Here is a 20064-nt window from a genome sequence, read left to right on the forward strand (position 1 = left end):
ATTTATTCATTTTTGAGAGGCAGAGAGAGACAGAGTGTGAGTGGGGGAGGGGCAGAGAGAGAGAGGGAGACACAGAATCTGAGGCAGGCTTCAGTCTCTGAGCTGTCAGCACAGAGTCCGACGCGGGGCTTGACCTCAGGAACCGCGAGATCATGACCTGAACTGAAGTTGGACGCTTAAGCGACTGAGCCACCCGGCTAAATATTTTAAATATTTAGACAAATTAGTAAGACTTCCTTAGTACCCTTGCTCCAGATCCTGTAAATGTTAGGCACCATAATCCATGTAATGCACAGGTGTATGTGTGTGTGCCTTATTCAGTTATTGCCACTAGGTGATGTTTCACAGCTCTCCCAGTGACACTTGCTGTTTTCTTCTTTTCTCTTTCTATTATATAACCCTGTGAAATCATGTAAGTATCTGTACAGCCAGATGAGTCTTTTCCCTGGGAATCTATAGCTTTAGAAGGACTGTATTTGTTAGGTGTTGACTTCCTAGAAATGTCAGGTACTCTGGAGAGTGTTAGCTTTTTCTGGGCCACTAGAGGGACCATGTGACTTATTTCTCCTGTAGTCTGTAATCAGTCTTTTTTCTAAAGGAAACCTTTTGTGCTTTCATTGGGGAATTGATGCCAATAAAGACAAAGGGATGAGTCACCTTTTTTTTCCCCTAATAAAAGAACAATTATTATCAGCCATTTTTAGAAGTTAACTATAGTGAATTTTATGTTTAAAATTGAGGTGCAAAAGGGGTGCCTGGGTGGCTCAGTCGGTTAAGCATCTGACTCTTGATTTCAGCTCAGGTCATGATTTGTGAGTGTGAGCCCCACATTGGGCTCTGTGCTGGTAGTGCAGAGCCTGCTTGGGATTCTCTCTCCCTCTCTCTGCTCCTCCCCACTTGTGCTGTCTCTGTCACTCTCTGTCTGTAAATAAGTAAATAAATAAATAAATACTTTAAAAAACTGAGGTGCAATGAAGTAGAATTTAGCTGCAAAATGTGGTGATGTTAGAGGCACTTACTTTGTCAATAACCGACATGAAGCGATAATCTCCAAATTGAGAGATTACATTTTTGAGGTGCTTGGGTCTTCATGTGAGTCCAGTAGATGTTAAATACACTTAATTCATTCATCAAGTATTTACTGAGTGCCTAATATGTGCTTGGCACTATTCTAAGTACTGAGTATACATCAATAGGATAGAATAAACTTTCTGCCCTTTCATAACCTAACTGAAATATACCAGAATGTGGAAAGCATTCTTCTTTTTAAAAGTAAACTCCAGGGGCGCCTGGGTGGCTCAGTCAGTTGAGCGTCCAACTTCAGCTCAGGTCACGATCTCACGGTTCGTGAGTTCGAGCCCCGCGTCAGGCTCTGGGCTGACGGCTCAGAGCCTGGAGCCTGCTTCCAATTCTGTGTCTCCCTCTCTCTCTGCCCCTCCCCCATTCATGCTCTGTCTCTCTCTGTCTCGAAAATAAATAAACACTAAAAAAAAAAGTAAACTCCACATTACATGTGGGGCTCGAACTCACAACCCCAAGATCAAGAATTGTGTGCTCTACTGACTGAGCCAGCCAGCACCCCTACATTCTTTTTTTTAAAGTATGAGATAGAAAAAAAAAAAAACAAAAAACTGATGAGAAGCCCTGTCTATATGTGTGGGGCTTATATAGGTCTTTTCCCTTGGGTGCTTGGTTTTTCCCCATTCCTGCCCAGAGGTGGGAAGGCAGGTGTGCATTCCTGGCTGTCCATGTTGGGAGTCGTGTGGGAAGAGAAGGGGACTGGGCACTGGGCCTATCTGACTTCATACCCCTGTCTTCAACACCACACTTCATTTCAGCTTTCAGTTTTCTTTGGGTCCTTAAAGGAAAGGTCTCTCTGCTTCAATTTTCTCAAAGTGTGAGTCTGTAGTCATCATTTGGGGTGGTTGCCTTGATGCATGGTCTTGGGAGCAAAGATCTGGGGTTCTGGTTGCTCCCTTAATAAACTTGCAGTGAATTCTCTTCTTTTTCCTTTTAATGTTTATTTATTTGAGAGACAGAAAGAGAGAGAATCCCAAGCAGGTTCTATGCTGTCAGCGCAGGGCCTGGCTCAGGGCTCTATCCCATGAACCGTGAGATCATGACCTGAGCTGAAATTCAGAGCTGGGCGCTTAACCAACTGAGCCACCCAGGTGATCCTGAATTCTCTTATTTTTAGTTCCACTCTTCTTCCATCACCTTGAGAAGTACTTGGTGCCTCCATTTCCTAAAGTTCTCTGAGATTCTTGGCCCCACATCACCTTGTTTCTTGTTGACTTTTTTCTTGTGTGAAGTCAGTTAGAATGATCCTCCACTTTTCATCTTCCAAAATAAATATCTCAATGTTGTCATATCATCTGCCATGCTTTCTGTCCTGTGACATTATGACCCTTTTATTTCTTTATTTTAAGGAGTTTCAGGAGGGACTACAGATAAATAAATATATATATATATATATCCATTCTGCTATATTTCACTCAAAGCCTACTGATTGTTTAAAATCACAATATTTGAAGTCATACAGAGAAATATAGGTACCATATGTTTTCACTCTTATGTGGATCCTCAGAAACTTAACAGAAGACCATGGGGGAGGGGAAGGAATTAAAAAAAAAGTTAGAGAGAGAGGGAGCCAAATCATAAGAGACTCTTAAAAACTGAGAACAAACTGAGGGTTGATGGGGGGGTGGGAGGGAGGGGAGGGTGTGATGGGCATTGAGGAGGGCACCTGTTGGGATGAGCACTGGGTGTTGTATGGAAACCAATTTGACAATAAATTTCATATTAAAAAAATAAAATCATAATATTTGGAAAACAGAAAACGGTTTCTTTCCTATATGTGGTTATATCAGGCACTAGTTAAAACTGAAAACTGTGTAAGTAATAAGATCATGTAAGAAGTTATTTTCATATTTCTTGATTGACTGGTATTTATGAAAAAGCAGATGATGTCCCTGGACAGTAGTGAAGAGGAGTTCTGGGTAGAGATCCAACATCAGGAAAATTTGCTCTCACTGGATCTCAACACTTCCTTGCCCTGCAGGCCATTTTATCTGGCTCTAGTCTTTGTGCTAGAAAGTCACAAAACTTGATACCTGATTCCTCTCTGAATTTAGCCCACTTCTCTAATACTAACTACATTTTTATTCATTTCTAGTGAACCTTTTCAAATTTTTAAGAATATCTGTTCTAAAATCTTCTCATTACTCTGCAAAATACCCACTCCTACCTTTGCTTCTTTAGTGAGATGGAGATCGTTATTTGGAATCTGTGAACTTGGCTGTCTCATGTCATCTCTTATGTCCTGAAAACTTCTCTGTCTCCTTATCTGCTCTCCACCTTCATATTTGTGTCAGGACTTGTATCCTTTCTCTCTCTGTCTTTTTTTTTTTTTTCTTTGATTTTTTTTTTTTTTTTTTAAGTTTATTTTGAGAGAGAGAGAGAGGGAGAGAGAGAATTCCAAGCAGGCTCTGGGCTGTCAGCACAGAGCCTGACATGGGGCTCAGTCTCATGAACCATGAGATCATGACCTGAGCCGAAATCAAGAGTCAGATGTGGACGCTTAACCGACCAGGCCACCCACCCAGACATCCCTCCTTTCTCTTTTTAAAGCAAGTTCCTCCAAATGTGATCATCTTTCCCATGGCTTTTTCCTGTTTCCATTTATCTTTCCTGAATCTCTCCTTCTCCCCATGTCTACAAACATGGGTTCAGGTCTTTTTACCTTATTCTTTCTTCCTGACTCTGCTACTCCCCAAGATTTTTCAACCCTCCCTCTCCCTACACTGTCCAGCTTCTTGAAAAACTAATACCGAAGACTCTGTGTCAGATACTTTCTTAAGTACTTTATGTATATTAATTCATTTATTCCTCATAGAAACAACCCTATGAGGTCCGTACAGTTATTATCTCCATGTTAACAATGTGGGAACTGATGTACAGAGACGTTAAGTAACTTAACGTAAGTCACACAGGTGTTAGGTTAGGATTAAACCCAGACACCCTGATCATAGGCCCATCTGTTAACCCTTACCCTGTGCTACCCTGCCCATTATTTTCACTTGCTAACTAGTCTTTATGTGTGCCTTCCTCTTTTTAATCATTTCCTCAAATGTTTAATCATGTCTGATTTAAAAAAAAATTACTACCTGTTCTCTGAAATTTCTTATTGGGTGATACAAGTGATTTTTCTAAGTGGCACACTATATTCTTTTTTTATAAATGTTTGTTTATTTTTAGGGAGAGAGAGAGCGAGAGCAGGGGTGGTGCAGAGAGAGGGAGAGAGAAAGAGAATTCCAAGCAGGCTCTGCTCTGTCAGCGCAGAGCTTGATGCAGGGCTCGAACTCATGAACTGTGAGATCATGACCTGAGCCGAAATCCAGAGTTAAACGCTTAACCGACTAAGCCACTCGGGGGACCCCACACGCCGTATTCTTAACATGCATTCTCATTCTTTTTGAGACATACCTGTAGTTTAGCACACACTTGAGTACTTCTTATTGGCTGGATGCTAGGAATATAAAGGCAGGTTCTTCACTGAAAGCCATTCCTTCCCTCTTGGAATTGCTTCTTAGGTGGCTTCTGTGATACTGTAATAACCTTCACCTGTCACGTTAACTACTACTTCCCTGGTGTTGTCTCTGAATCTCCTTTCCCTTGCAGGGCAACTGGATGTGGAGGAGGAAGCAAGGGCTGTGGCGTTACACAGGGCCTATGTTCACGTCTCAGCAGTAAAATGTTAGTTGTATGATTTGGGGAAAATCAATTAATGTCTCTGAGCCTTTGTTTGCTCTTCTGTTAAATGATGAGCAAAAATCCTTAAGCTAATGATTTTTTTTTTTTTTTGGAAAATTAAATAATTTGTTGTGGGTTACTTATGTAATTGTGTGTCTGATACATTGTATGCATATGATAAATACATATTTCTCTTCTTCCATTTGCCAGTTTTTATCTTTCTTTAGTTTTTAATCATAGTGATCTCATCAAATCCTATCAACTGAATCTTCATTCCTCCGGGAATAACTTCTAAATCTATATGCTTAATTATTTACACAACATCCTTTATGAGAGGGCTTTTTGTACTAAGCCACAAAGGCTTTTGAATCTCTTTGTATTTTTCCACTGGGAAATGCAGTGAAACAGAGAGTAACACATTGAGAGGATAAAATACAAAATTTCACGGTTTCTTATCTCCTTTATTTACCTTTTTTACAATTTGAGTACTTTTCCTAAAAACTAAAGTTTGATTTTTAAAACTTGAAGGCCATCTGGTAATAAAGACAACCTTCCGAATGTAAATGCTTGCGAGTCTGACATTGACTTTCTGTTAAATAGACTAAAAGAATTTGAAACATTTACTCTTACTTAATGAAACAAAACTTTAAAGTCTAATTTAATTTTCCATTTGAATGATATTATCAGTTTTTGTGCCCCAGATTCTCTATCAGAGTTGTTCAGCTATGCACTTCTAAGTGCGTTTCTGTCACACTCTGACACATTCAATTCAGTTGAAAGGACATTCCTAAAGATGTTCCCAAGGGAAATCCCTAAGGAGGGACTTAGGGTTATCTGCTATGACTCCTTAAATTAACCAATCATTTGGGCAACTAGGACATCCCTGACTTCACGCAGGGAGACTGGTGTTACCACTGACGCATTATATCTTAACGAAAGAACTTTGGTACTACCAACTACTAGACAGCTGGGAGAATCCAATAGTTAATGTATATGAAAGTGCTTTTCAAGGTAGTCAAATCTGTACTACTCTGTCTATTTGCTTAAGGACAGACAGTTGCTTAAGGGTTTTAGTCAGGGACTGCTACGATAACCAAATGAAAGGGGAAGATATTAGCTAATCTCCTGATAAACATTATATGGTTACTATTTTTGTGGAGTTTAAAATTTTAATCAGTTGATATATACTATCAGGTCCATGCAAACACAATTAAAGTGTTATGGAATTTGACTCTTGTGTATAACTTGTAGACTTTTAGGGCATTCTTTTCCCTCCGTATATATGTACATACACATTCTATTTAATTTCTGTTGAATGAATAAATATCTGAGAATAAAAAAGAAAAGAGAAAAGATATTCAAAGACAAGACTTCCCACGAAAAATTTTTTCAGTCTCCCTAGAAATTGACATAGATATGTTGACTAATTCCTATCCTATTATTCCTATCCAAAGAATCTTTTAAAATATCCTCAAAGGATCCTACTCAGAGTAGACAGAAGCCTTTTATGAGTTATCAGGATAAGATGCCAAAAATGTTTTGGTTTTGAACTTGATTTATAAAATGCAGAGTAAGATAAAAAACAATTCTGTTTGATGTTGGTGGGAAAGAGGGAAAGACAAATATGATAAAAGTTCCAGGAGTATTGGTCAGTCTTGGCAAGAATTGGGTCTTCTAGGCTTGAAAGACCAAAAATGAGCATATGAGCCTGGGTTATAGAAAAAATTATTGTGTGATTGACCCAAATTAGGCAGTTAGGAAGAGATGCTTGGAAGAGAGCTGGGTGGGGGTGGGACAGCAGAAAGGAGGAAAGACGATTAAATTTTCTCTAAATAAACAGTTTTATTGAGACAAAACATACAGAAAAGTAGATAGGTTATCATTGTACAGTTCTATGAAGTTTTTAAAAAAATTTTTTAATGTTTATTTATTTTTGAGACAGAGAGAGACAGAACATGAACAGGGGAGGGGCAGAGAGAGGGGAGACACAGAATCTGAAGCGGGCTCCAGGCTCTGAGCTGTCAGCACAGAGCCTAATGCGGGGCTCGAACTCACAGACTGCAAGGTCATGAGCTGAGCTGAAGTCGGAAGCTCAACCGACTGAGCCACCCAGGCGCCCCTCTGCAAAGTTTTACAAAGTAAATTTGTTCCTGGAACCACTACCTATACCATGAAACAGGATATCACTGGCAATTCAGAACCCTTTTTTTCCCTTCTCTTGTGGTTATACCTTTCCATCCGAAGGAAACTGCCCCTATGAGCTCTAATGTCATATAGGAGTTTTTCATAGAGTATGTAATCTTTTGTATCTGGCTTCTTTTGCTCAATAGCATTTTTGTGAAGTTCATTTATATTGTTGCTTGAATAGTGGTTCATTCATTTTCACTGCTTTATAGTATTCTATCATATACATACATGAATTGTATCAGTATCATCATGAATTTAACCTTACCATATCTATTCATGCTCTTATATTTTTATTATGTATCTATATATCCACAAGTAATGTATTTCTCATTTTTAAAACTGAGAAAAATAGTATTTTGGACATTTCATTGTGCAACTTCCTTTTTTTTGCCCAGATTTTAGTACTTCTATTTCTACTTCATTCATTTTAACTGCGTGATGTTACCGCTCCTTGTTGATCCATTTCCTCTAACGTTGCGTTTTTCTCTTTTAGCTTTTTGCTATAACAACAACGCTGCAATGTGCATTCTTATCCATGTCTCATTGTGTCTGGGTGTAGAGTTTGTCTAGGGCTGAGGTGCATGCTAGTGGCATTTCGTGTAGAACAATTCTTTGTGTTAAAGCACCCTGTGCATTGAAGGATATTAAACATTTAAGGCTCTCGGGGTGCTATTTGTCAGACATAGCACTCCAGTCCTTAATGACAATGGAAAAATAGTCCCCATTACCTTCACACTTCTAAATGCCCTTGGATGACATTCTGATTCAGAGTCATTGACCTAGAGCTTTCTTCAACTGCAACTTTGTGAGACAAGAAAATGATTTAAAAATGACTGTTTTCTCTCATCTTTTGAGGATGGTACAGAGTATCATTCTACATACACAGAAGAGAAAATAATTTATTAGACATGATGGATACCTTAAGGCATTAAGACTTGATTGTCTTGCAGAACCTCTGTGAGAGAGATTGGGGTGTATAGCTAAACTCAGAAGAAATGGGTCATAGGGTATGCTCACAGATAATTTTACTGAATAGCAATAAATTGCTCTCCAAACTATTATGCTTTTTACATTCTTGTCAACAGCAGAAGAGAGTTCACATTTTCTTTAGCAATACTTAAAAAAATTTATTGCTGGAGCACCTGGGTGGCTCAGTAGGTTGAGCATCTGACTCTTGATTTCAGCTCAGGTCATGATCCCAGGGTCGTGGGATTGAGCCCCACAATGGGGTCTGTGCTGATTGTGGAGCCTGTTTGAGATTTTCCCTTTCTACCTCTCTCTTTGTCTCACTCTGCTCTTCTTCCCTACTCATGCGCCCCCCCTTCTAAAAATTAACTAAGTAAAAAAATTTATTGCCAATTTTAATGAGTTTTTTGTGATTAAAATGACATCTTTTTGTGATTTTGTGATTTGCCTTTGTATATTTCTGATTACTGGTGAAGTGGAGTCTCTTTATCTGTTAATTGATCATAAGCTTACTTTTGTGTTCCTGTTCATCTATTTCCCATACTTTTAGTTGAGTTTTTTTTTTATTGATTTATATTAAAGAAAAAATTATTCTGATGCTTGTTAAAATGGTGAAAGAACTTTAGTCCAGACTAGGGTCGACTCTGCAGAGGATAGGGATTGGACTCAACCTGGAATACAGCAAAGGCAGCTGAGGATTTGTAACCAACAAGCAGAGTGAAAGGGTCAGTGGATAGGAAATTGTTAAGAAGAGACATCACGGGTAGGGGAGTCCTTATAAAACTGACTTAACAGGATTCCTGTTACAACTGGACCCTGCAAGAACACATACAAAAGCCTAAGATTGAGGCCTCGTTGAGAAGAGGGCTCAGAGGAGCCTGACCAAAGCTTGATCAGAGAGTCTTTGTCATTTGTAGGAGTTTTACATATATTCCAGATCCTAATCTTCTTTGAGTAAATGGGCTACAAATATATTCTTGAAGTCTGTGATTTCTTTTTTCACTTAGTTTATATTTTGTTTTCAGAAAGTTTTAATTTTAATGCCAATATATTAATACTTTCTTCAGGCTTTTTACACTGAGTTTTGTTTAAGAAACTTTCCCTTTGTCAAAGTAAAGAAGATATGTTTCCATACTTTAAAAAAATGTTTATCTATTTATTTTGAGAGAGAGACTGTGAGAGAGCATGCAAGGGAGGGGCAGAGAGAGAAAGAGAGAGAGAGAGAGAGAGAGAGAGAGAGAGAGAGAGAGAATCCTAAATAAGATCCATGCTGTTTGCACAGAATTTGACATGGGGCTGGATCTCAGGAACTGTGAGATCATGATCTGAACAGAAATCCAGAGATGGATGCTTAACCAACTGAGCCACCCAGGTGTCCCTTTCCATACTATTTACTAAAAGTTTTAAGTTTAATTTGTCATGTGGAATTCATTTTCCTATATGATATAAGAAAAAAATCTACTTTTTTTTTCTGTATAGATAGGCATTTATCTTAGCTTCTTTTATTGAATAGATCATTTTTATCTCTGCTATATATGATGTTTCTATTTATCAACATGTCTGTATGTGGGTTTTCTATTCTTTTTTGTTTATCTGTATATTAAAAAAGTTCCTGGCCCAATACCACATTACCTTAATTGTTATAGTTTTTAGTAAGCGTTGAATTTTCGAAAATAAGACTCTGCACCCTGTTTTTTTTCATTGAAACTTATCTTTGTTCTTCCATATCAATATGATTTTTTTGGATTTTTATTGACATTGCATTGAACTGAGAGATCAATTGAGGGACAGCTGACATCTTTATAATATTTCAGATTTTTCTTGTTTTGTGATTTTCAGATATATTTATTCCTAATTATTTTGTAGCTTTGCAGGTATTCTAAGTGGTATCTTCTTCCTACTGTATTTTCTTTTTATTTTTTAAAGGTTTTTATTTTATTGTTATTTTTTAATGTTTATTTATTTTGAGAGAGCGAGAGAGCGCAAGTGGGGGAGGGTCAGAAAGAGAAGGAGAGAGAGAATCCCAAACAGGCTCTGTGCTGCCCGTGCAGAGCCTGAAGTGGGGCTCAATTCCATGAACCATGAGATCATGACCTGAGCTGAAATCAGGAGTTGGACAATTAACTGACTGAGCCACCCAGCAGCCCCTAGATATTTTTATTTTTAAGTAATCTCCACACCCAACGTGGGGCTCAAACTTAACAACCCCGAAATCAAAAGTCTCATGTTCTACCGACTGATCCAGCCAGGTGTTCCTCTACTATACTTTCTAATTGGCTATTGCTTGTATGCAGAAGTGACAGATTTTGAAAAGTAACTGTATCCTGTAGCATTGCTGAATTCTGTTACTATTTTTTGAGTTTTATTTGCTTACTTTTTTTGGTTCTGTATGTAAACATTGAGGAGCAAATAAGCACATTTTTTCCTTCTTTTCTAATTGTCCAAAAAACTCTTATTTTTCTTGCCTCATTACATTGGTAAGGATTCATGAGATAATGCTGAGTAGAAATTTTGATGGTTAGTATTATATCTTTTTTTTTTTAAATTTTTTGGCAATGATGTCTTTTTTTTTTATAATTTTTTTCTTTTTAATGTTTATTTATTTTTGAGACAGAGAAAGACAGAGCATGAATGGGGGAGGGTCAGAGAGAGAGGGAGACACAGAATCTGAAACAGGCTCCAGGCTCTGAGCAGTCAGCACAGACCCCAACGCGGGCCTTGAACTCACGGACCGTGAGATCATGACCTGAGCCGAAGTTGGACGCTTAACCAACTGAGCCACCCAGGCGCCCCTTATGTCTTGTTTTTGAGTTTGATGGGAATGCTTTTAAATTCAGTAGGTTGCTTGCTTTAGTTTATTTTTTTAATAGATATTTTAAATTAGATTAAGAAAGTTCCTTCATATTCATAATTTACTAAATGTTGTTCTCAGTGTTAGATTTTATTGGATTTTTTTTCTTTTTCTATACTATAACCAAATATGGATTATCTATAATAGTGAATTTTTTTTTGCTTTCAGAATTGAGGACTGTTCAATCAGGGTGAAAGACTAAATGAATAAATAAGTTATTTTTGCTCACAAAGATTGTGTCATTTCTAGACTACAGTGTTGTTCATTAGAGGTAATTGATTAGTAACTTTAAAAACTGCTTCATCAAAGAACTTGAGTCAGATGGATTTGAGTTTAAATTTGGATTCTGACAACTAATCAGGTTCCTTTACTTTTCTAAAACTTACTTCCTCTGTAAATTGAAAAAATCTCTACCAGTCATGATTATTAGTAGGATTAAATGAAATATTTTAGAAGTAATAAATAAGCATAGGTATGCAGTAAATATTAAATCGTATTACTACTACCACCATGCTGTCAAACATCACCATATTCCTGAGAAGCAATGGCGGGTTAAGTGAGGATAACAGTGGACAGGATTGTGTATGGACTCAAAGCCACAAAGTCCACTCTTTCAATGGCAGAATCGAGCCACTCTTGACAGGAGATTTGGTAGACAGTTGTGGCATCACATGTCAGGTTTATAAGCACATGTCAACTGAAAAGAGGAGAGCATTTTATGCACATTATCTCTTGTGAAGATATGGTGGAAAACATTTTAAAGGTTTAAAAATGGATGACGTATTTCAACGCGGGGATCAATTTACAGCTAAGAGCTGTATTAATGAAGGTTTCTAGAATAATAGAGGAGAACAGAGCTTTCATGGCAGTTTGCAGAGAACAAAACCAAATAGCAAGTTTGAATAAAGGATCTGATGGCAGTTGAATTGAATTGTAATGTTGATTTGCTTACTTTTCAAAAGAAATATCCTAATGTCAAGGTTCATTAAGTGGACCACTTTGGTGGTCTGTTAGGTGCGCTTTGGTGGACAGAGTCCTGTACACGAGGCAATGCTATCTACAGGAACAATAAAGAGAAAAAGTGGGAGAAAATGGCCAGGGTCTGGGGGGGGTGGCGGATAGGGTGGTGCTGTGTTTCCAACTGTGAATAGAGGAAACCCTGTGGGTCCCCGGTATATAGTAGATTCTACTTGATATGATGTGTCTTTGTTTACATTGCCCAAGCACAGGGTAATGAATGAAAATAATAGATCAGCTTACACAATAATGAGTTTATTTGAAGATGGAAAACTGGTGTGGGGTGGGAGAGAAAATTTTGGAAGAGTTTTTAAGAAAGAGGAGATTGGGAGGATCTGGCCTGATGGCCAAAACTGTGAGGAGAAAAGACAAAGGGATATTAAAAGTGTGTGCTAGATAACTCTTCCCTCAGTGTTTCAGAAAAGGCTTTGGTAAATAATACATACATTTTCAATGCTTCTGAAGCCAGATATAGCTACTGTTGGAGGTATTATCCTGCAATACATGTAAGGAGAGGATATAAGGAGAGGAAAAGCTAGACTTGATAAGTACAGAAAAAGACTAGGAGAATGAGCTATTTCAATGAAGGGAAAAACAAGATTTGGGAAATCCAAGGGAGATTTCATACAAGGAGGAAATTAGAGTGGACAGGTAAAGCTTGAAGATACAGAATAGAGTGGAAGTCACGGTAAGAATGTCTGTTGGAGCAAATTCCTAGAAAAGAAACAAAGAGGGACTTCGTAAACAGATGGAGCTGTTAATCATGAAAAGGAGAGTTCTAAGATGGAATTCAATGCTGGAGCGATTTGTATTCTATTAGAATTCTATTCCAAGATGGAGTAGAAGGTGGAGAACATGTCTGTGGTTAGAGGAGAAGGAGTATGTGTCAGATGGCTTCCATCTCAGGCAAAGGGGAAGTAGCAGTGAACGAGCGTGGGGTTGGGGAACAATGGAAAGGGTTTGGATTGGACTCTGTTGATATGGGGGGACTAGAGATCATAACAGATTGCTGGGCAGAAAGACAGAATTCTCAGCCCTGAGCTTGTGTCTTTACTTTCAGGGTTGAACATGTTGAACTTTATAGCCCAGGGCCCACAGACGTGGGCACCGCTCTGCACAGATGTGAGACAGAGAGAGCAATAGTCCATCTGGGTAGAGTTCCAGACTGTTGCAGACAGAGAGAATGGCATGCCTGCTACCTTTAGAGGATGGAAAGTGCAAGGAACCAGGCCGTCACATATGGAAGTAGCTTGCTCCTATGCTGAAGTTCCAGAAACATGATTTTGCATTCTCCTTCCTGGAAAGCTGTTTCTGCACAGTTTCTTTTCTCTAGTCTCTAAAACATAGTCAGTGTCAAGTACATGTCAGATTTCTATTACTTGTCACTCCTGAAAAATTGACAGCAGTGATGGTGATGGTTGTAGTTGGTGTGTGACGACGGTGGTACCCAGCACGTGCAGGGAATATACTCAGTACTTAACAAACACTATTCATGCACAACCTTGACTGGTAGGCAGGATTATGTCCATTTCACAGATGAGGAAACTGAGTTTCAGAGAGGTCAGGATTAATTTGAACTTAGAGCAGTCATATGCAGAGTGCTTTTAACACAGCTAAGTTACTTCCCGATTTGCATGCTTCTCATCAGCTAAAATGAATACTTTTTTTTCCAATATATGAAATTTATTGTCAAATTGGTTTCCATACAACACCCAGTGCTCATCCCAAAAGGTGCCCTCCTCAATACCCATCACCCACCCTCCCTTCCCTCCCACGCCCCATCAACCCTCAGTTTGTTCTTTAAGAGTCTCTTATGCTTTGGCTCTCTCCCACTCTAACCTCCTTTTTTTTTTTCCTTCCCCTCCCCCATGGGTTTCTGTTAAGTTTCTCAGGATCCACATAAGAGTGAAACCATATGGTATCTGTCTTTCTCTGTATGGCTTATTTCACTTAGCATCACACTCTCCAGTTCCATCCACATTGCTACAAAGGGCCATATTTCATTCTTTCTCATTGCCCTGTAGTACTCCATTGTGTATATAAACCACAATTTCTTTATCCATTCATCAGTTGATGGACATTTAGGCTCTTTCCATAATTTGGCTATTGTTGAGAGTGCTGCTATAAACATTGGGGTACAAGTGCCCCTATGCATCAGTACTCCTGTATCCTTTGGGTAAATTCCTAGCAGTGCTATTGCTGGGTCATAGGGTAAGTCTATTTTTAATTTTCTGAGGAACCTCCACACTGCTTTCCAGAGAAGCTGCACCAATTTGCATTCCCACCAACAGTGCAAGAGGGTTCCCGTTTTTCCACATCCTCGTCAGCATCTATAGTCTCCTGATTTGTTCATTTTGGCCACTCTGACTGGCGTGAGGTGATATCTGAGTGTGGTTTTGATTTGTATTTCCCTGATGAGGAGCGACGTTGAGCATCTTTTCATGTGCCTGTTGGCCATCCGGATGTCTTCTTCAGAGAAGTGTCTATTCATGTTTTCTGCCCATAAAATGAATACTTTTAATGAAATCCAAACATCACAAAAATGTGAGAAATCGAAATCACAAAAATGTGAGAAAAAAATTCTTGCCTACTTGACAAGCAAGCATCTATCATGTACTTGGTACTCCTTAAAGGTACTTATAGACATGTAAAAAAAAAATTGTAGGGGCGCCTGGGTGGCTCAGTTGGTTAAGCGGCTCAGGTCATGATCTCACGGCTCATGAGTTCAAGCCCCGCGTCGGGCTGTGTGTTGACAGCTCAGAGCCTGGAGCCTGCTTCATGTTTTATGTCTCCCTCGCTCTCTGTTCCTCCCCAGCTCATGCTGTCTCTCAAAAATAAATAAACATTAAAAAAAATTGTACTGTAGTGTGATGAGTACTGTAGTAGAGGTACGCACAGTTGCCAAGAAAGATGTGGCACACATTAAGGTGGGTGGCAATCCAAGTGAAGTCGGCATGGGTACTCTCCTGAGAAGGTGATGCTTGTACCCATCTTTTTTTTAAGAGTTTATTTTATTTTGAGGGACAAAATGAGAGAGAGAGCATGCACGAAGGAGGGGCAGAGAGAGAGAGGGAGAGAGAATCACAAGCAGGCTCCGTGCTGGTCAGTGTAGAGCCTGACGCAGGGGTCAATCTCATGAACCATGGGATCATGACCTGAGCTGAAATCAAGGGTCAGATGCTTAATTGACTGAGCCACCCAGGCGCCCCGATGCTTGTATCCAACTCAAAGGGTGGGTGGGAGGCTGCTAGGTAAATAGGACTTGGTGAAATGGTAACCGAGATGCAGAGGATACTTCCAATTGTTATTTTTAAACATTTGGCCATTTAAAATTTTGAAAAATTTAGGGAAATGTGCCTATAGAGTATTCTTAATCATTCCCCTCAGGAAGCTTTTTGATGAAGCACATTAACTTTTGCAACAGAAGAATATACATGCCCACCAATTATTATGTACAATATAAAGGGGTTCATGAACCCATTGAAGTGCTTCTAGAACCTCCTAGATAATCCCTCTGATGTAGAGGGATACTTGAAAGAAGAAAAGAAATGCCTAGGGGTGAAAGTAGGCAGCACTGAATAGTAGGTACTTTACAGCTCTTATTATGTTGGATTCTTACAACAGGCCTGTGAAATAGGTATTAAATTTATTTACAGATGAGTAACTAAAGACGCTTAAGTCACTCACTCAAGTTCACCGAGATGATAAATGGCGAAGCTATGATGAAATCCCCTTCTGGGGTCTTGATTCCCAATTCCATATTCCTTTCGGTACACATGACACTAACTTCCTAAGGGCTGGGGGAACATTGCTATAATCAGTTCCGATTCCTAACAATGAATTTACAAGTGAATTTCTGAAATACAACTTGTAGTGAGTTGAGGATTGCCTGCACAGTGAAACCTCCTTAATTTTGACTCTACCAATCTGTCGTAGCTGATGAAATTATGACTTGTTATATTTTGTTTATATGCTGGGCTACATGCTGGGCTGTAGACTATCTTGGTAGTGTCTGTAAAAATTGTTTTGAATAATTCTCATAAGGCAAGGTGCTCCTAAGGTTTTTAAGTGACCTAAAGAAATAATAACTGAGTTGTGATTAGGTAATTAATATGCTACATTAGTTTTATCCCTACAATGTGGCAGGTTTTCTTCAGGACCTCTACCCACCCCCCACCACGCTTGCTGTGGGAGCCATTTGCTGGTGTGAGTTGTAGAAAGCAATAAAAGTGTATTTATCTAAACATGTTCTGTACTAAATTGCTTTCACTAATCAAGCAGGACTTATCCCTATTTAGAAGAATTAGTGAGGTTTTACTCAATTAAGCTTGATGTCAAGTTAATTTTCCCCCTATTAGTATAATGAAAAATTTCTGTGTTGCTCTGTCATGCATGCTGATTGGTAAAAAAAAAAATGAGAATGGATGTCAACACATTTTTCATTTGATGAAGGAGGAAGAAATTTAAGAGATTCAAGTAAATTATTCTGGACATCAGAAAGTTGCTTAATTCTATTGTAAAGAAAGCCCAGTTGCAAACCAGCATAAGCAATGGAAGAATTTAAATACATGTTCTATTCCTGGTGTGTCTTTAACATCAGTTTTTTTCAAAATTTTTAAAGATTGCATTATAAAGGATGTTCAATGTCATAAATACTGGACTTGCCAAAATAGGCCTCTGTCTTTTCTTTGACTTCTGCTATCATTTGAAAATACTTATAAAGTGCTATATTCTTTACATGCTCCATCTTGCAGTTTGGGAATAATGGATCAAGACCTGGTAAGTAATTTTTACTCAGTAGATTGCATGATGGAAAATATGTCAAAGCTTGAGTTGTTTTATTGTAATAAATGGAATTTATGTCCCAGGGAGAAGTGCTTGGGGAGATAGAATTTATTCTATATTCGGTTATTCCGGGTTATATTTACTCCATATATTTTAAAATAAAGATCCTAAATTAGAAAGATCACAAAGTGAAAGCATCTTGCAAATGACGTGTGGACTTGCCAAGATGTTTTTTGAGTTTGGTAGTACTATACTATATAGTAGAGTATTAGCAGATTGTCATACACACACACACACACACACACACACACACACTCTTCTGTAGATATTTATCTGTCTCTCTATTCATATATATTCATTTTTATGTCTCAGGCACGTGTCCAGATCAAGAATACCACTTTTAAAACTATTAATACTTCACTGATAATCTTAGTCAATAAAAAAAATAATTGAGGGTGTCTGAAGACCAAATTAGATGCTCACTTTTAAAAAAATTTTTTTTAAGTTTATTTATTTTGAGAGAGACAGAGACAGCATGAGTGGGGGAAGGGCAGCTAGAGAGGGAGAGAGAGGATCCCAAGCAGCCTCCATGCTGGAGCCTTATGTGCTGGCCCACAAAAGCCGTGAGATCATGACCTGAGCCAAAACTGAGTCGGATGCTTAACCGACTGAGCCACCCAGGCACCCTGTAACAAATGTACCAACAAATTAGAGTCAGAGCATTGACTGGGTGGTGAAATTTGATTTTACAATATGCCTCTTTTTTAGGTAGGGAATTTCAGACCTTTTCTGAGGCTCTCATTCCAATTAAGTTAATAACTTCATTTATTTTCGTTAAGTAGTGACTTTCTCCTGTTTTTACCTTTGCTTGCCATATTAGTCAGTGGACCAATCTATTCAGATAAATTTTGAGTTCTTATCAGCAGAAAAGAGAGAGCCCAATGTGTGAGCCCAGTTATTTTTAAAATGGTTGGGAAATTATTGCTTTTTATTTTTGTTACCAGGCATCAGAGTATTAACAGTAAAAAAAGAACAAACTTTATTTCATTGAATCTTCTACTTAGGAATATTGAATTGCTTAATGAAAAAAACCTTATTGGGAGGGGGACAAAACATGAGTCTCTTAAATATGGAGAACAAACAGAGGGTTGCTGGAGGGGTTGTGGGAGGGAGGATGGGCTAAATGGGTAAGGGGCATTAACGAATCTACCCCTGAAATCATTGTTACACTGTAGGCTAACTAACTTGGATGTCAATTAAAAAATAATTGACATGGATGTCAATTAAAAAATAAATAAATTATAAAAAAAAGAAAATGACTTTTTTTTAACCTTTAGAACAACTTAGTGAAAGTAGATTATAGTCAAAAAAAGTTCCATAGCTGAGAAAGCACCAATAAAGATTATCTTTGTAGGTTCAGTAAACCTTGCAGGTCTCTGGTCTGATACTTTCTAGTTCATCTGCTTTAATTAGTAGGTAATAAGGTGCATATCAGAAAAACTGAAGTGAGGGATCATCATTAATAGTTTTCTAGGCTGCAAAACAAACACCTAAATCTAGAGATTGTTTTGCCTTTTTTTTTCCTTTAAAAATGCGTACTTATTTATTTTGAGAGAGAGAGAGAGAGAGAGAGAGAATCCCCAGCAGGCTCCATGTTGTCCATGTGGAGCCTAATGCCAGGCTCAATCTCCTGAACCATGAGGTCATGACCTGAGCCAGAACCAAGAGTCAGATGCTTAACCAACTGAGCCACTCAGGTGCCCCAGAGACCCAGAGATTGTTTTACTTTTGGGAAGTAAAATGGCAAAAATCCATTACCGGGAAGAAACAGTCCACATCTTCTCTGGATTCTTTGTAGTTTTGGTGACTTTGACAAAAATTTCAGAGTCATGTAACTTATATATTAAAACAATAATGGCAATCTTAAATTGGGACTTCTTTTGTGATAACATTTCATGTTCTGATTGACGTTCTAGTCTATAAGTCAAATCAGTGAAGCTACATTAAAAGGCAAGAGGCTGACATTCATTTATTCATTCTGTCATTCACTCACTTGTCATGTATCCTGTGATCACCTGCCCGGTGCCAGGCTCTGTTCTGTTTTTGGAAATACATTGTGGCAAATTAGAATATGTTCCTGCTTTCTGGTACTCTTTTTGTTCCAATGGGACTCACAGCTCAGTGTCCTAGGGTTGCATATGATATTGAGGAAATTAAAAGTTGGTGATGTGATGATGTCTGAGTGGCTACTTTAGTTTGTGTGGTGAGGGACATATTTAAGCTAAAATTTGAATGATAAGAAGCAACTATCCATGCAAAGATGAGGGAGAAGAAGGTCATGGCTGAGGAAACCGCCAGTCCTAGGTCTGCAGGGTGGGAAAGAGTTTGGTGGGTTTTAGGAATAGAAAGAAGGTCAGAGTAGCTGGGGCACAGCAGATGCTGGTATAAAATGATATTGGAGAAAAATCGAGATGTAAATCTTTCTACAAAGTGTTACTGTGTTCTAATATTTAAATACATCCATAACCTCAAATGAGCTTCTGGTCCTAAAATTACATTTTGTGAAATGTAACAAACTCAGGAAGGGGCAGTCAAGAAAGCAACTGTATTTTTCCATCCATAATGTGGTCTGTAGACAACAGATTATATGGATTTGAAAGTCCAAGGATGGTGTCTTTTCCCCTCTATGATTGGAAGTATTTTCAGTGTGTATCAAGTGTTGGTAAACCTCAGAACATCAGCTTGGTGTATTTTACTCAAAACCAGAGATTCTTGAATCACGGTACCTAACAGGATAGAGGCTGGTGGCAGCAATAAACTAATCCATTCTTGTAATAAGAAACTACTGAACTCAGAATTTCTTGTTTGAAAAACTCAGTTCTTTTGAGCAGTCTCTGGCTTTTATTGCATGGGCCTAGGAGGCAAATCCTGTGGGTTCAAGTCCTGGCTTTCCCATTTTTAGCTGTGTGGTTTTGGTCAGGGCCTTATCTCTAGTATCCTTATTACTTCATCTGTAATTAGGGTATTAGAAGTACTCATCCCATGGCATTCAGGAGAATGCCTTGAAAACAGTAAGCACTCAACAAGTGTTAGTTGTGTTTGTTGCCACTATTCTTATTTTTATGCCCCTTTCTCCAACAATCTTCTCAAAGTGTGTTGTCTCCTAAAGTTAGATGCAGGGTGGCTGCTGATAAAAGTCTTCTGCCCTTTAATGGTCACTGGGATGGGGGTGGGAGGACTCTGAGATCTGTCCACTACAATGTAATTTCCACATTCCACTCCTCTACTCGCTTTAGCAAAAACAAGGCCCATTTCCCCATCCTTTTTTTTTTTTTTTAAAGAAAACATTTATTAAGCACCTACTAATGTTAAACTCTGGGCTGAAATGAAAACAAATCCTTGTCTTCCAGGAGCTTTTGGTCTGGCTCCACAACTTTCATTCACAAAGAAATGGCAAGGAAAAAAAAAAAAACAACAAAGGACAACAAAAAAACTTCTGCACTTTT

The 20064-nt window shown here is 38.5% G+C and overlaps 1 protein-coding gene across 2 annotated transcripts in view; it reads left to right on the forward strand.

Annotated features, from left to right (window-relative positions):
• The window catches only part of SLC39A8 (solute carrier family 39 member 8), an 80355-nt gene that overhangs the window by 43149 nt on the left and 17142 nt on the right, over window positions 1-20064 (forward strand). The gene's annotated exons all lie outside the window — the stretch shown is intronic.

This window comes from Panthera tigris, chromosome B1 (genome assembly GCF_018350195.1).
Source record: "Panthera tigris isolate Pti1 chromosome B1, P.tigris_Pti1_mat1.1, whole genome shotgun sequence".
NCBI lineage: Eukaryota > Metazoa > Chordata > Mammalia > Carnivora > Felidae > Panthera > Panthera tigris.